Source organism: Pogoniulus pusillus, chromosome 14, assembly GCF_015220805.1.
Source record: "Pogoniulus pusillus isolate bPogPus1 chromosome 14, bPogPus1.pri, whole genome shotgun sequence".
NCBI classification, from domain to species: domain Eukaryota; kingdom Metazoa; phylum Chordata; class Aves; order Piciformes; family Lybiidae; genus Pogoniulus; species Pogoniulus pusillus.
This window is the reverse complement of record NC_087277.1, coordinates 23688595-23703633: the sequence shown is the minus strand read 5'-3', so window position 1 is coordinate 23703633 and position 15039 is coordinate 23688595. Positions and strand designations below refer to the sequence as shown.

General features: G+C 40.1%; 2 long non-coding RNA genes across 2 annotated transcripts in view; one reads left to right on the top strand and one right to left on the bottom strand.

The window, feature by feature from the left end:
• Positions 1-9777: 9777 nt before the first annotated feature.
• LOC135181419 (uncharacterized) overlaps positions 9778-15039 on the top strand; it is a 9900-nt gene continuing 4638 nt past the window's right edge. The window contains exons 1-2 of the long non-coding RNA XR_010304873.1: positions 9778-9839; positions 9931-10041. This is a non-coding gene — a long non-coding RNA (uncharacterized LOC135181419). The remainder of the gene's footprint in view (positions 9840-9930; positions 10042-15039) is intronic.
• The window catches only part of LOC135181418 (uncharacterized), a 13645-nt gene continuing 10716 nt past the window's right edge, over positions 12111-15039 (bottom strand). The window contains exon 3 of the long non-coding RNA XR_010304872.1: positions 12111-12168. This is a non-coding gene — a long non-coding RNA (uncharacterized LOC135181418). The remainder of the gene's footprint in view (positions 12169-15039) is intronic.

Genomic DNA, 15039 nt, shown 5'->3' with positions numbered 1-15039 from the left:
GCCTTATCTTCTTCAGGCTGAACAGCCTCAGTACTCTCAGCCTGTCCCCTTAGGGAAGGTGCTCTAGGTACAAAAGGACCAAGACTTGCCTACCTGATCTTCTTCTGTATCTTCTTTGCTGTTCAAGGAACCTCATTCCCTGGGGTTTTTTTGTCATTAAATAGTTTGCATATCCAAGTGGGCAATGGATTTATCACCAGCTTCTCTTAAGATTCCCTTGTGTGATGTCTGAGCAATCTCTTCTCTGACAGAGGATGAATTGAGCTTATGAGGTGATGAACTGGTGAGTGAGATGTCAGAGATTTTGATGAACTTTCTTTCCTTTTCAGGAGCACTGTAGTTTTCAAAGTACTGAGAGCCATTTCTCTTAAGCGTAGCAGAATCTTACCTTGGGTCAGCACCAGGTTTTGCCAGTCCATTTATCTTCTGTTCCTTTCCTAATTACTTCTTCTGAGCTTGGCAGGTTTGGCAAATATCTCAGGAGGAAGTCTACATGGGTCAGCCCATCAGGCTTTTCTAAGTATGGCCTGAAGTGGCATTGAGGCGCCTCCTTAGATCACACATAGTTGTTTGTCTTCAGAGCATTGAAGTGTCACCTGTACATTAAGTTCTTAATGAATTAAAAATAAGAGAAAATCCCCAGACTACATTACCTTATGTTTCTTTCTCAGTGTAGCTGAAAAAGAAGATAAATGATCTTAGTTTTTTGTTGCATTTGTTTAGCTCCTGGGAGTAAAACTGATTTTTTTGAGACGCACTCGTGGAGTAATTGCAAATAAGCCTATAAAAGTAGACTTTTCTTCACTCAGGCTCTAAATAATATTTTGATAATCATGCATTTTCCTTCACTATCACCACTTAATGGAAGACTGTTTTATAAGAATAAAACTTTGGAGATTCAGCTCACCTCAGAGATTATGAAATGATCTCTTTTACTCATTTGAATTTGTCAGATCAGCAGAGTTATCTTGTTAATTGCATGTGCTGTCTGTATAGCACCTACCTTGTGATTCGACCTCAAAAGGTTCCCAAAGATACTCAGGTGATTTTCAGGTAGTTACTTCTTTCCATGCAAACACAAATCTTGCCAGCTGGTCTCACCCTCTTTCTTTATTTCTTTTTCTTCTTCAATTTCACAAGTGTCAAGTCACAAACCCTGGGAAAAGAGTGAGATTGCAGCTCTTAGTTGCTCAGCTGCCTCTTTAGTCAGGTAACTAGCATGTTGAACGTTACCAGGTATATAAACCTTTCTGAGTCTTGTCACAAGTCTCTCTGGTGATCTTCAAGCTATCAAGGCAGTTTTGAATGTGCATTGATAGGGTCATGTGGAAATCTTACTGAACCATCCATGTGAAAGAGGGCATTAGAATAGTAAACCTCATCTTCAGTTTCCAAGAATTTATTCCGTGGATTCATTGTATTTTCTACAAAACCAGGTAATTCCATGGAATCACTCCACAATTTAAAGATGTATCATAGAAATCATAGAATCAACCAGGTTGGAAGAGACCTCCAAGATAATCCAGTCCAACCTAGCACCCAGCCCTATCCAGACCATGGTACTGTGTGCCTCATCCAGTCTTTTCTTGAACATCTCCAGGGGCGGTGACTCCACCACCTCCCTGGGCAGCCCATTCCAGTGGCAAATCACTCCATCTGGCAAGAACTTCCTCCTAACATCCAGCCTATACTTCCCCTGGCACAACTTGAGACTGTGTCCCCTTGTTCTGTTGCTGGTTGTCTGGGAGAAGAGACCAACCCCCACCTGGCTACAACCTCCCTTCAGGTAGTTGTAGACAGAAATGAGGTCTCCTCTGAGCCTCCTCTTCTCCAGGCTAAACCACCCCAGCTCCCTGGGGTTATACATCTGGTGAGTGCATATATATGTGAGCCAGTCTAGTTTGTTACATAAAAAAAAAGGTTTATAATTAAGAGACTAGTAATGGGTACTTGCACTAGATCACCTTTGCCTCTTGCTGTCTTGTCCAAGTTGTTGAGAACTTTTAATTCTTCCTTGGTCTCTGCCAGCAATTCACAAGCTATCGTGTGATTTTACTTGGTGTTTGGTTTTCCTCCATCTTTCATCCTAACAAGAAATCATAGAATCAACCAGGTTGGTAGAGACCTCCAAGATCATCCAGTCCAGCCAAGCACCCAGCCCTATCCAGTCAACTAGACCATGGCACTAAGTGCCTCATCCAGTCTTTTCCTGAACACCTCCAGGGATGGTGCCTCCACCACCTCCCTGGGCAGCCCATTCCAATGCCAAACACTCTCTCTCTGGGAAGAACTTCCTCCTAACATCCAGCCTGTACTTCCCCTGGCACAACTTGAGACTGTGTCCCCTTGTTCTATTCGTGGTTGTCTGGGAGAAGAGGCCAACCCCCACCTGGCTACAATGTCCCTTCAGGTAGTTGTAGACAGCAATGAGGTCACCCCTGAGCCTCCTCTTCTCTAGGCTAAACAACCCCAGCTTCCTCAGCCTCTCCTCATAGGGTTTGTGTTCCAGGCCTTTCACCAGCTTTGTTGCCCTTCTCTGGACACTTTCCATATAGCATCTGACTCCTCCCAGTGCTTTTCATTTGCTTTTAGGCTCTTCTTCTACTTCAGGTCTCTTGGATGTCACCCAAGTAGGATATAAATGTCGGCAGGCCAGTAGAGTACAGTCCAGGTGAGTCTCCTCGTTAGTTACATGCTGCTTTCAAGCTGCATTAAGAATATTTCTTCTAATCTCAAATGAAGTGTGTCAGCTAGACATCTGCCTCAGTTTCTTCTAACAATGAAATCAAGGCAAGAGGGAAGTCTGACCTGGTCCCATTCACAGTGAGGGGATCTGATCTAACATACCACGTTTCTACCTTTTGGAAGGAGATTTGTAGGTAGCATCTTTTCTCAACAGCCACATGATTTTCATTTAGTGGTTTATGTATTCTTTTCCAGAGAGATACCTGAAATACAATTTGGACAGTCAGCACCCTGACCTTGTAACCATAATTACCTTGTCTAACACTAATTCCATAGCAAAATATTTTGGAACCAGATGAATTTCTTTCTCACTTGTCTTGGAAAAGCTGCCAAGCAGCGTCCAATCTGTCTTTGAATTTATTAGCAACCAGGGGGCATCCATTAGCTTTTGATATCCAAGCTGTTGCCAGGTGTTTGTTATTTTGCTGTTTGCTCTGCAGAGGTACTTACTGTGTGGCAAACCTGGCATTTATCTGCAAGGCATGTAGCACTTTGTTACATATGCCTTTCTGCAGTAGAACAGCCTCTGCATACCAAGCCATGTTATAGGATACTGTATGCATTTGTTTTACAAGTAATTAGATTATGGCAGAAATGCAGCAGATATTAAACTGCAGCTATTGAATCTGTGGTAATTGCTTTCAGAAATACACAGGACAAAGCTTAGAAACCAAAGTGGGTATTACTTGAAGGTAGGGACATTTACACTAAGACACAGTTTGTGACTAAACGTCAGTGGGCTAAAAGGATTTTTGCTTTTATCTGCATGTGAGATTCACAAAACTATAATCTGAGTATGGGAGAAACCAGCCTTAGAGTCCTATGGTGATTCCTGTCTTCTTGTATTTTTAAATGAGACATTTGCATTCTCTTTTTCTTTGCATTTAAACTTCAGCATCAGCTTTGATTTTCTTGAAAGAGTCATTAAACTCTTTGTGGAAGTTCATACTATACTTGCCTTTCTGCAGACAGCAGGTCGTCTCAACTTACCGAGGCGGCAGCCAGGGTCTGTACGTAAGGTTTAGCTCACAGGATCTGAGCAGAGGAACAAGTGAAAAAGGGAAAATGCACAGTGATTAACAAGGCCATGATTTTACAGTCTGTAGGAATGGTTCAGTCTGGTCACTGACCTAGACTCTAATGTACTAATCATTGCATGAACTTCTGTTTCACATGATTAATAACAGCAGCAAATCTTTATTCCCTTTCACTCTGGCTAGTTGTTAATAAGTCATATTTATCAGAAAGATAGTAAAAGAAAGCCTTTTTCCTCTTTTCTTCATTTTCCACTAGCTTCCTTTATGTTTTTCCAATATGAGCAGGAAATTAGCATTGGTTCTTTAAAGGAGAATTGACTTGTGTTGAGCTTTTTGTTCTTGTTGCTTAGTAGCAGCAATGCAAGCATATGGGTGTGTCTGCTTCTGGAGAGCTTTTACTGCTATTTGATCTCTTGGGGGCATTTTCCACGTTAATTAGATCATGTTGAATGTGATGTTCTGAAGAAAAAGAATTGTCCCTGAATCCCAGTCTTTGTTTCATAGTTTGTCTGTAAAGTAGTTAAGTGGAAGGACAGACGCATACCTGTAGGGTAATGCCTGTCTGACAAGAGAAATGTGTATCCAGTGGTGACAATGCGTTTTCAGTTTGTTAGTGATCACTTTCTTTTGTGCATTGTTTTGTACAAGCAAGGCCAGTTCTATCAATTGAAGTAGTATGAGCATCTGAGGCAATTAGGAGCTAAACATGTAACTCTCTCTCTCTCTCTCATTTTTTGTCCCATGAATATCTTCCATCAAGTGGTTGAAGTTAGAAGTGATTAACAACTCTGTTTGTTATTAAAGTCTAAGCCATTAAAACAGTGGGGAAATCAGACTGTGCAATACTCTTTGCATGCCTGAAAATATGACACTAAATCAATATCCTTTCTCTGTGATTTTCTGGACCTTGAGCAATAGTGATACCTTGAGTCTAGCTACTGTAAATCAGATTTATTACACAATCAGTTGCTCTAATGGATCTGGTAGAGGAAGAAACCTTAGTTTTGCTGGAGCAGTTGAACAGTGCTGAAAGATTACCTTAATAAGGGAAACCCTGGTGTACTTAAGAGCAAGAAAATCTGCCTTGGCAAGCCTAAGATCTGCACTTTAATATATAGGAGAACTAGCTCAAAGGTTAATAAAAAAGTCACATATATTTTCAGATTTATTGTGAGATCTTCCAGAGGCAAAAAAAAAAAAAAAAAAAAGGCAAAAGAGGAAAACAAAAGACCCAAGGTCTCAGCAAAAAAAAAAAACCAAACCCACTGTGCTAGTTTGAAGCTAGCTGGAATATTTTGATGAGAAGAATTAGATTATAGGCTGTGAAAAGGAAACAATGGTGATGTCTACTTCACTCATAGGCTTGCTGAGATGTATAAAAACAAGAACACAAATATAGATAACACAGTTGCTCTCTCTGGCTCAGGCTGCCTCCCTTCTCTCCTTAACCTGCTGTCAGTGTAAGTAATCCCTCTGCTTTCTGACCCTTCTGGCTGATTCTCCAAACTCACCTTGAACGTAAGGCAAAGTCTGGGAGAAGGTAGAGGGGTGGAAAGGAGGTGGAAGGGTGGTTGGGAGTCCCTTCTGGGCACTCTGGTTTCTGGGAGGGCTGTTATGTTTCTGTATCACTTTTTAACTTGTATATTTCTGTCTACAGCTGTATAGATTGTAAATATCTGCTTTTGTGTTGTGCTAAGCTGTAAATATAAAGCTTCATTCCTTAACTTCTGGCCCTGCTGAGCCTAGTCGGGGTGATTTCATAAGAGTGGGGGGGTGGGGAACTCCCAAACCATTGCATCCACAAAACCAATTTCATGTACAATTTTTTGTCCATGGAAAAAACCAAGAAAATGCAGTAAAAACTGCTTAGGCCACTAACAAAAGTTAGTTAGTTGCAGCAGTAATGGTGCTAGGCAGGTTTGAGAACAGCAGTATATCAGTGGCAGCTGTAATGAGACTACTTTTGGTCCTGTATGGACAGAAACGTTTAAACTATTTTAATGGACCATTAAGTTAAATAGACCTTTTATGTACATTTAAAACTTCATTTAAATTGTTAAAACTTTCACATTCTTCTAAGCTTTTTTAAACCCCCACTTATTTTAAAGATTTGGATTTCTTCCCCCCCTGTAATTTCAGTTGTGAGCCTTTAGGAGGCCAAGTCTGGCTACTTTTTGAAGATATGGAGCAGTTAGCTGAATGGTCTGTAAAATTCTGCAGGTTTAAAATGCTTCTCAGCCCTTCTAAAGTAATCCTGCTTTTTTTCCTCCTGAGATTTAAGCAAGAATTTAAATTCCAATGCCTGAACTAATTTGCAGATCTTTTTATGAACAAAAGACCTGTCATTGCCAGCCCTATGTATCCAAAATTCTGCATTGCTAACCGTCTGACAAAGTGGATTCATTTTGTTTGTGTAAATGTAGTAAGTCACAAGTAAAAATAGTTCAGGCTCTTGTAAAAGAAAACAAAGTAGTACTCTGGAGACTGATATTAGGCTGTGGTTATTACTTTGTTTGGAAAAAAATCAATACAAATGGCATGAATCTGTAGGAAGTAGAATATGAAATACATTTAAGGCCAGATGATGTTTATTTACCTGTCAGTCCTGATTATTCATATGGATTCTCTGGTATGCTAAGGATTTTATGGACTAGCTGAGTTCCACATTGATGGATGATTTGTGGCAGGAGGAGCAAACAAATGTACTATATTTGCCATTAGTGCCATTATAAATATTTTACAAGGCTGAATAATTCTTGTTTCTTTTGCAGTAACTTTCCTGACTTTGTCAAAACTTTAAGCCACATTAGCCACTTCCTTGGTTATTTCTGCTAAATGAATCTTGTTTCTGTGAGCAAAACACTTCTTAATTTTCTATCTGAAAGTCAAGCCTGTTATCCAAACCTGAAAAATGCTGAAAAATTCCACTCTAACATTAAAAGCACTGACCTATTTTTCTTCCCATTAATTTGTTTTTGTTCTTTTTTCCTTGTTACACCAATATGTTATGTGTTGTTTCTGCCTTTCTGTTTCTAAGGTGAATTAGAACTACAGTTGCTGTGAGCTGTTTTCCAAAGTTATGAACTTTCCCAGATGGTAACTTTCTTAAGTGAGCTTGCTTGGAATAATGTGTAAGTATTTGGTTCTAATTGATCTCCCACACAGAGATACCTTCTTTTCCACATCAAAAGATGACATGCTGATCACTGCAGTATTCAGTTAGATCAAGGAAAAAGCCTTGCATAGTCACTTTCAGTCAGAATGTATAATGAAGGCTTCTTTCAGCTCCAGTTCAAACATAAACCAAATGCTTCCCAGGGTCAAAGCTCCTTCATTGTGAAAGTCAGTCTGGGATGTGAGCTAAGGAAGCTGAGAAACTCTGAGTCTCTGTAGGTTTCATAAAATATGTTATAGACTTTAATAAGCTTTTATAGACAACAGTTGCTGAATCATTCAATATCTTCAGTTACACAATACGTCTTTATCTCCTCTGACAACTCTTTATTGAGATAAAATGTATGGGAATAAACATATACAGCGAATGCCTATGCTTTGTCAGCCTTAAATGAATCCTATTCACTATCAGTTTCTTTCTAATTAAAGTGGGCACATTGTTATTGGAAGTCATGGCTTAGCTGGTAATTTTTATTGATTACCAACATATATTAGAAAGAGATAAATGACCAATCTAATTGCTTGTGGATTATTGTTTCCTGTGCACTCATTATACAAGAATGAATTAAAGGATACATTTCTCAAAGAGAACAAATATTGCTTTTTTATTAGCTAAGCCAAACGCTTTTGAATGCCAACAGAAAAAAACCCACATAGTTACAGGTCTTCATGTATTCCTAGAGACAGCCTTGAGGGCAGGAGTGGAGTTGTAGATCCAAGAATACTGAGACATATCAAAGCAAGATGTTTGGTCAGTTTGCACGGGTTGATGCCTTTTCAACAACCCCTTTTCAACCTTGACTCAAAGAAGAATGAACCTCACTCATAGCAGGGTGTTTGGTCAGGTTGCACAGGTTGTTGTCTTTTCAACATCTCCAGGAATGAAAGTCCTGTAGTCTCTATTGGGAAGCTGCTCTGGCGTTTGACTGCCCTCGTGGGGCATTTCTTCACATTGAATAGGTATTTATTGTGTGATTTTTGCCTCTCTTGATGGAATTTATGTTCTCCATAACTATCGAATGCCTAGCTGAAGACAGCAGTAAGACTGTTAACTCTCTTTTCTTGTAGCTAAACAAACTCAACTCACTTAGTCTCTCTTCATACATCCTGTGCTCCAGCACACTGATCAGCTGGATGTCTCTCCATGGGGCAATCTTCTCTTTGCCTGCTTTGTATTGGAATGGCTCCAGAATGGATAGAGTGCTCCAAATACAGATTCATAAATTCCAGGCAGAATGGAATAATTGTTTTGCTTCCCCTTCATTTTGCTCTTGTCAATGTTTAGCCATTTTTTTTCCACTTTATATGTACTTATTTTGTAAATGATATTTTTTTCCCTCTCATTTAGATGTGATAATGGTGAACTCAGGCTCTCTGTCCTGGTTTTGACTGGGATAGAGTTGATTTTATTTATAGTAGCAGGTATGGAACTATGGTTTGGATTTGTACTGGAAACAGTGTTGATAAGGATGTTTTAGTTGTTGCTGAGCAGTTCTTGCTCTGATATCCTCAGAACCACTTTCTCCAGGCTAAGCAACCCCAACTCTCTCAAGCTTCCTTCACAGGAGAGGTGCTTAAGCCCTCTGAGCACTTTTATGGTCCTCCTTTGGATCCACTCCAACAAGCCCATATCTTTCCTGTGCTGAGGGCTCCAGAGATGGACACAGTACCCCATATGAACTCTAACCAGAGCAGAATAGAGTAGCAGAATCACCTCTCTCAACCTCCTGGCCATGCATTTTTTGATGGAGCACAAGATACGGTTGATCATCTGGGCTGTAAGCCCAGAAAACAACTTACTGTTGTAGGCTTTCACTCTTGATTTACAAAAAATAGGAAGAGAGTCTGCAGTTAGACCAGATCCTCTGCTGCATCAGCTTCTTGGATTTACCAAGCACTAGAAATTTCTGGAAAAGAAGTAACTTTATGCCTTGAATCTTAAGGTATGTGCAATTGCAGCAAATCTTAGTCAAAGGAAGAATTTTATGGCAGTAAATTCTGAAGAGGATTTAAGACCTGGTTTACATGTATAAAGCACTTTACTAATGCTTTATAAAGGATTGCATATTTTGATACCGTAAGCAGCACTTAGAAGTTTGCCTCTGCAATGCAGAGCATTGCTACAAACAAGTCCTTTCCTGGATCCAACTTCTAGAAAAGTTTCACTGAAAGCAGTGAAAGCTCTTGCTGAAAATTCCTTACAATTAGACCAAAAGAAAAATTCCTACTGATTTCTGCTTAATCATTAGTGCTCTTCTAAAATATATATTTACCATGTGAAATAATATCTGCTCTTGAACTGAACATTTTTCCCCAAGTGTGTGGTAAACAGTTTCTCCTGGTGTTTTCTCTGAGGCTAGAATGCTCTCTTAAAGTCAGGATAGGAGTGGATACCAGCTATGCACTTTGGTACAGTGGCATATGCTGATAAATAGAGCTCAGTATGTCACTTGATACACTCTTTTGTCCCATGATATACCCTTCTGGCTTCTTGCCTTTTGTATTGCAGTTGAAACTCGAGATAAAACATATAAATCAAATAACTTGTATTCCCTGTTGACATTTTATTCCTATTATTTCAAATCAACTGTGTCACCTAATTATTAGATTTCTTTGCATTGTCCTTAAATGACTAAGCTCAAGTATTTTTTTTTCTTAAGCCTACATTTCTTGTATGATTGTTTTTTGCAATCAAAATTCAGAGGACCTGATTATGAACCATTATGTGATTCTATGAACTTCACTGTTTTGTACATTTGGTGATATCAAAGAATGAAGAGTGGAGCCTGAGAGATGTTTTAATAAGGCTTTCACTCATCAGCAGCCTGCTGGAGTCCAGCTGTATGCAGTCACCGCGAGCAGATCCAGCCCTCCAATGGCCAGGTGAGCGATGGATGGGCTGTGTGGGTGGTTTCTGAGCATTGAGCTGGTGGTGCTGATCCAGTCATTTTCACAATGTGTGTCTGCCTCCTAGGGAATAAAAGACTCACCGCCAACATCAGCAGAGCTTCTGTTTTGGAAGTTTCCTTGGAGAAAGAGCCAAATCAACCCAAACACTGGAAAAGCTACCAGAGGCAAAGCACTGGTAAGTCAGTGTGATGCTGCTTATGGCACTGCTGTTTCTGGGATCAGCTTGACTCTCTGAGAGTGTGAATAAAAGTCATAGAGTTTAAATGAATTGTGCAGGCCTTTAGTCAAAGGAAGGTTGTTGGCGTTACAGGTAAGGAAGTGATTAGTCAGGTGACTATCTGACACTGAAAGGTAACTGCACCTCTTTAACAGTCCCTACAAAGTACAGTGCCTGGAAGAAAGCTGACAGGAAGGACTGCAGATTTTGCTCTATGCATCCACCTGAAGGCATGTGGCACTGCTGGCTTCTGGGGATTGTACAAGACTTGAGGCCTGGAGTGACCTTGCCTCTCTCCTCTGTTCAGCTTCCCGCTACCATACTCCTAAGATATGACATTGCTGTCATCTTTCTGCACCCTATGTTTAATGAATGGCAGCACTGCAGGCCCAGTGCAGCATCTAAGTCCTTGTATGTTCTAGTCAATACCTTCCCATAAAAAGCCACCTTAACTTGTTACAGTGCTATTATAATGGTAATAATGACACGGCTCAAAAGTTTTGATACCTGAAAAGATAAGGCTGTGCCAGTGAAAGGTTGCTCCCAGGCTAATTGCCTCCTCTTTTCAGTAGCAGTTAATTAGCTTTGACAGAGCACTGTGTTTGGGAGCCTTCAATGAATCTAGTTCTGAGGCTAGCTGAGGAATCTGTGTGATGCTAACACACTCTACACATATTCTCTGTATATCTTTCCAGCTCCCTTACATAAAATATTTTTTCCACTTGCAAAGCAGGGTTATGCTACACACCTAATGTGGAAGAACAGTGGAAGTGGCCCTGAGGTGGGATGGCAAGCATAGTCCTCTATAGGTTGTTTTGGATTACTAGACAAATTCTGCTTTTATGAGCTCTGTAGCATCTCCAGAGTGTCTCTCTTTGCCTTCCTCTGGGCCTTGTAACCAGTGATGCAGGTTTGCTAGTGTTACACACAAGTCAATTTCTATACTAACAGAAATTCCCAGGGCATCAATACACCAGGCATTGTTCAAATTTATTGGGAAATCAAAGTCCTTGTCCCACAGGGTTATTGCTCTGATGCTAATCTGGCAGAAAGATCCATTACTCTCTGCCCATAATGTGAAATGTTGATACTTCAGATTTCTGCTGCAGTCAGTTCAAGCAGAGCCCAATACAGACACACACACACACACATGTGTAAACTGTTCTTTGTTTTGCTTTCTAGGATAATTAAGTAAAAGCCTAATAGATGAGCCCAATTATTCAAAGATAATCACTTTCAGGCTGGTTAAATCATGACAGATTAATTGCTCGTATCTAGTGCTACTCTAGGAATTTTATGGTGTTTTTTTTTATTAGCAGATGTAGGTAAGTACCCCTCCTCTTTTGGTAAATAATTTATCTTTTTATAAGAAAATGGTAAATATTTATTATATTCTATTATACTTTCCTCCTAATCTTTAAAAATAAAGTGGCTGGTAGTTACACACACTAATACAAACCTAAGTTTGTTCCTAGGAGCAAAAACTTCTTTGCAAAAAGAAGGATTGCTTGTCCTCAGAGCAGATCTTGTAAGGCTTGGATAAGCAATATGATATTCTGTCAAACTGGGACATTGTGTGGCAATTTACCCTGTCTTATACTCAGCTTAGAAAGAGAGGCTCTGTGTTTTGGATGTTGGTTGTAAACAAATCCTGAAGCTCGTAGTTTTGATGTCTTGCTTTGCCATAGCTTGCATTAAATGAATGCCATTCACGAGGTCTAGAGGTTCTGTTGGCTATCTGGGTGCTGCTTTTTAGGTTCAGGGCATTTCCTTACTAGTATAAAGCATTTAAGGGCTAGAATAGCTGCCCAAGTCTGTATTTTTCATGACATGGCTTTACAGTTTATGATTTCTATACCTTTATAATGCCACTCTAATACATGGAGTGTTCCTAATAGTTAGAAAAGGTAGTTCGAGCAGGTGCTTGCAGACCTTCTGCATTTTACTGTGCTGGGGCAAGAATGTACAATTAGTGAAGTGTTGAAAACAGATGTGTAAAAAGAAGAAAAAAACAGATCCTTGATTACCTTGAATTTTACTTTGGGGTTCAGATAGAAGTCACCAGAAATGAGTCTAGCTCCTGTGCTGGGAATGAATAGGAAAAGTACAATGCCAAAGAAGAATAAAAGGATATATTAGATAAGTATTAAAAATTTTAAATTGAATGTATCAAGATGCTTGTTTAGAACAGTTTGAGATTAATGATGAGTGGCTCTGATACTCTATTGATCAGTGCTTGTGGTTGTTTAGCAGATGATATAACACAGAACATTGACTAAAGCTACTCACAAAGTGCTTTAGATGTCAAAGATGTAGTACTTTTGTTAAGGCTGACAAAAGCCTTTAAGTATATGCAATGGAATATGTGTATGAAGGCATGTATACACATAGTTAAAACACTTAACAACTACTGGCAAAAGCACTGGTCTAGTAGAATCATAGAATCAACCAGGTTGGAAGAGACCTCCAAGATCATCCAGGCCAACATAGCTCCCAGCCCTATCCAGTCAACCAGACCACAGCACTAAGTGCCTCATCCAGTATTTTGAACACCTCCAAGGACGGTGATGCCACCACCTCCCTGGGCAGCCCATTCCAATGGCAAATCGCTCTCTCTGGCAGGAGCTTCCTCCTAACATCCAGCCTAGACCTTCCCTGGCACACCTTGATACTGTGTCCCCTTGTTCTGTTGCTGGTTGCCTGGCAGAAGAGACCAACCCCCACCTGGCTACAGCCTCCCTTCAGGTAGTTGTAGACAGCAATGAGGTCACCTCTGAGCCTCCTCTTTTCCAGGCTATACACCCCCAGCTCCCTCAGCCTCTCCTCACAGGGTTTGTGTTCCAGGCTCCTCACCAGCTTCATCGCCCTTCTCTGGACACATTCCAGCACCTCAACATCTCTCTTGAATCGAGGAGCCCAGAGCTGGACACAGTACTCAAGGTGTGGCCTGACCAGTGCTGAGTACAGGGGAATTAATTTTGTTACAAGTCCTTTACCACTGTTCCTTCCGGCTGTGATGGTTTTGAACTGAAAGAGGGTAGATTTAGATTGGATATAAGGAAGAAATTTGTTAATGATGAGTCTGGTGAGGCACTTCCAGAGAAGCTGCGTATCCACAAATTCTCTGCCATTGGAAGTGTTAAAGTCAGGTTGGATAGGGTTTTGAGTAAGCTGATCCAGTAGAAGATGCTTCTGTCTGTGGCAGAAGGAACTGGACTAGATGATTTTTAAAGGTCCCTTTCAACTCAAAACATTCTGTGATTCTACATATCTTGGTTTCTCTTTACTCAGTGTAATTGAACTAAGTGCTTCACATGGAGATCTGCAATATAGATGTCTAAAGTTACATGAATTGAATCCTATCTGTGCTACTTTTAATAATTAAATGAATAGGTTTGATGTTGAGAAAAATATTAATAAGGGAATGTAAGAAAGAATCAACTATGGGATTCCTTTCATTACTTGAAAGCACTGCTCAGGGAAGTAGAGACTCGACACACAATTGTTTCAGTATTTCAATTTTTCTTTTTTTTCCAAGGGAACTTATGGGAAAAGTGTTCTTTTTAAATAAAAAACGTTGCTGAAGTAATATAGCAAGGCTGCAATGATTTTATTGCAGAAAAGGGAAACTGGGAGACTGAGTAGCAATTTGTTAGCTTTTAAAAATGTGGCAGATTTAGAAAATGAAACAGATTTTTGAGTTTTTATCCTGCAGGATAAAGTTCTACTCAATGCCTTAATACAGTGTAGCTTCAGTGGTATTTCATCCCACTTGAAGAGTACAGGAAGTGTTTTCACGCAATGAAGAAACTTTCACAACAAAAAAACTTACTAGTGATAACAAAACTGAGTGGGAACTCTAGAAATATTACTCAGTTCTATTGTGGCAGATGATCACAGAATCAGAGAATGCTAGGGGTTGGAAGGGACCTCCAGAGATCATTGGGTCCAAGGCTCCTACCAAAGTAGGATCACCTAGGGCAGGCTGCACAGGAACACATACAGGCAGCTTTAGAAAGCCTTCAGAGAAGGAGACTCCACAACCTTTCTGGGCAGCCTGTTCCAATGCTTCAGTACTCTCACCATAAAGAATCATAGAATGGTTTGGTTTGGAAAGGTAGGTGATATTTCTAAAGGCTCATAAGATCCTCTCTTGGCCTTCTCTTCTCCAGATTAAATAGCCCCAGTTCACTGAGCCTTTCTTTGTAAGAGAGATGTTCTTGTTCCTCTGTCATCCTCATAGTTCTCCATTGGACTGTCTCCAGCAGATCCCTGTCTCTCTTGAATAGGGGAGCCCAAAACTGGGCACAGTATTCCAAGTGTGTTCTCTTCAAGGCACAGCGGAGAGAGAGGTTACTCTCCCTATACCTGCTGGACACACTTATCTTAATGCATGCCAGGATACCACTGATACAGCATTCCTCTTCCTAAGGTGACGTGATAATTTCAATTGTTTGAATTGCTGCTGTCTTTTCAAATTGTTTGAGAAAAGTTAGTGAGTTTGTGATCTGTTCACTGTATTTGTATGCACCTAAATACCTCACCTATAGTCTCAAATATTTGCTTTCCTTGAGTGTACTTTCTTGCGTGGGAGAAGTATACTAAAATTAAACAATATATGGCCTCAGAGTGACTCAGAAAAAAGCAATTTTTCTTCATTTCAGTGCTGGTTGCTTATGAAATATGCATGAGGCACAAAATCTGCACCTGCAGATGTACGCACGCTGAGGATTCTACATCTGCTGCTTAAATAAAGCAACAGTACCAAGAATAATCGAAGACATCAAAGGGAGAACTTTCTCTTCAAAAATTCCTAATTTAAGTCTCCAGGGAACATTCAAAGCAATGAGATTTTGGAGCATTTTGGTAAGTTCTTTCTGGATCAGCTGCTGAAGAAAGTGAAGCTTTAGTACCATCCTGTGACAAATAGTTGTGTTCACTATGTGTTGAAATGTT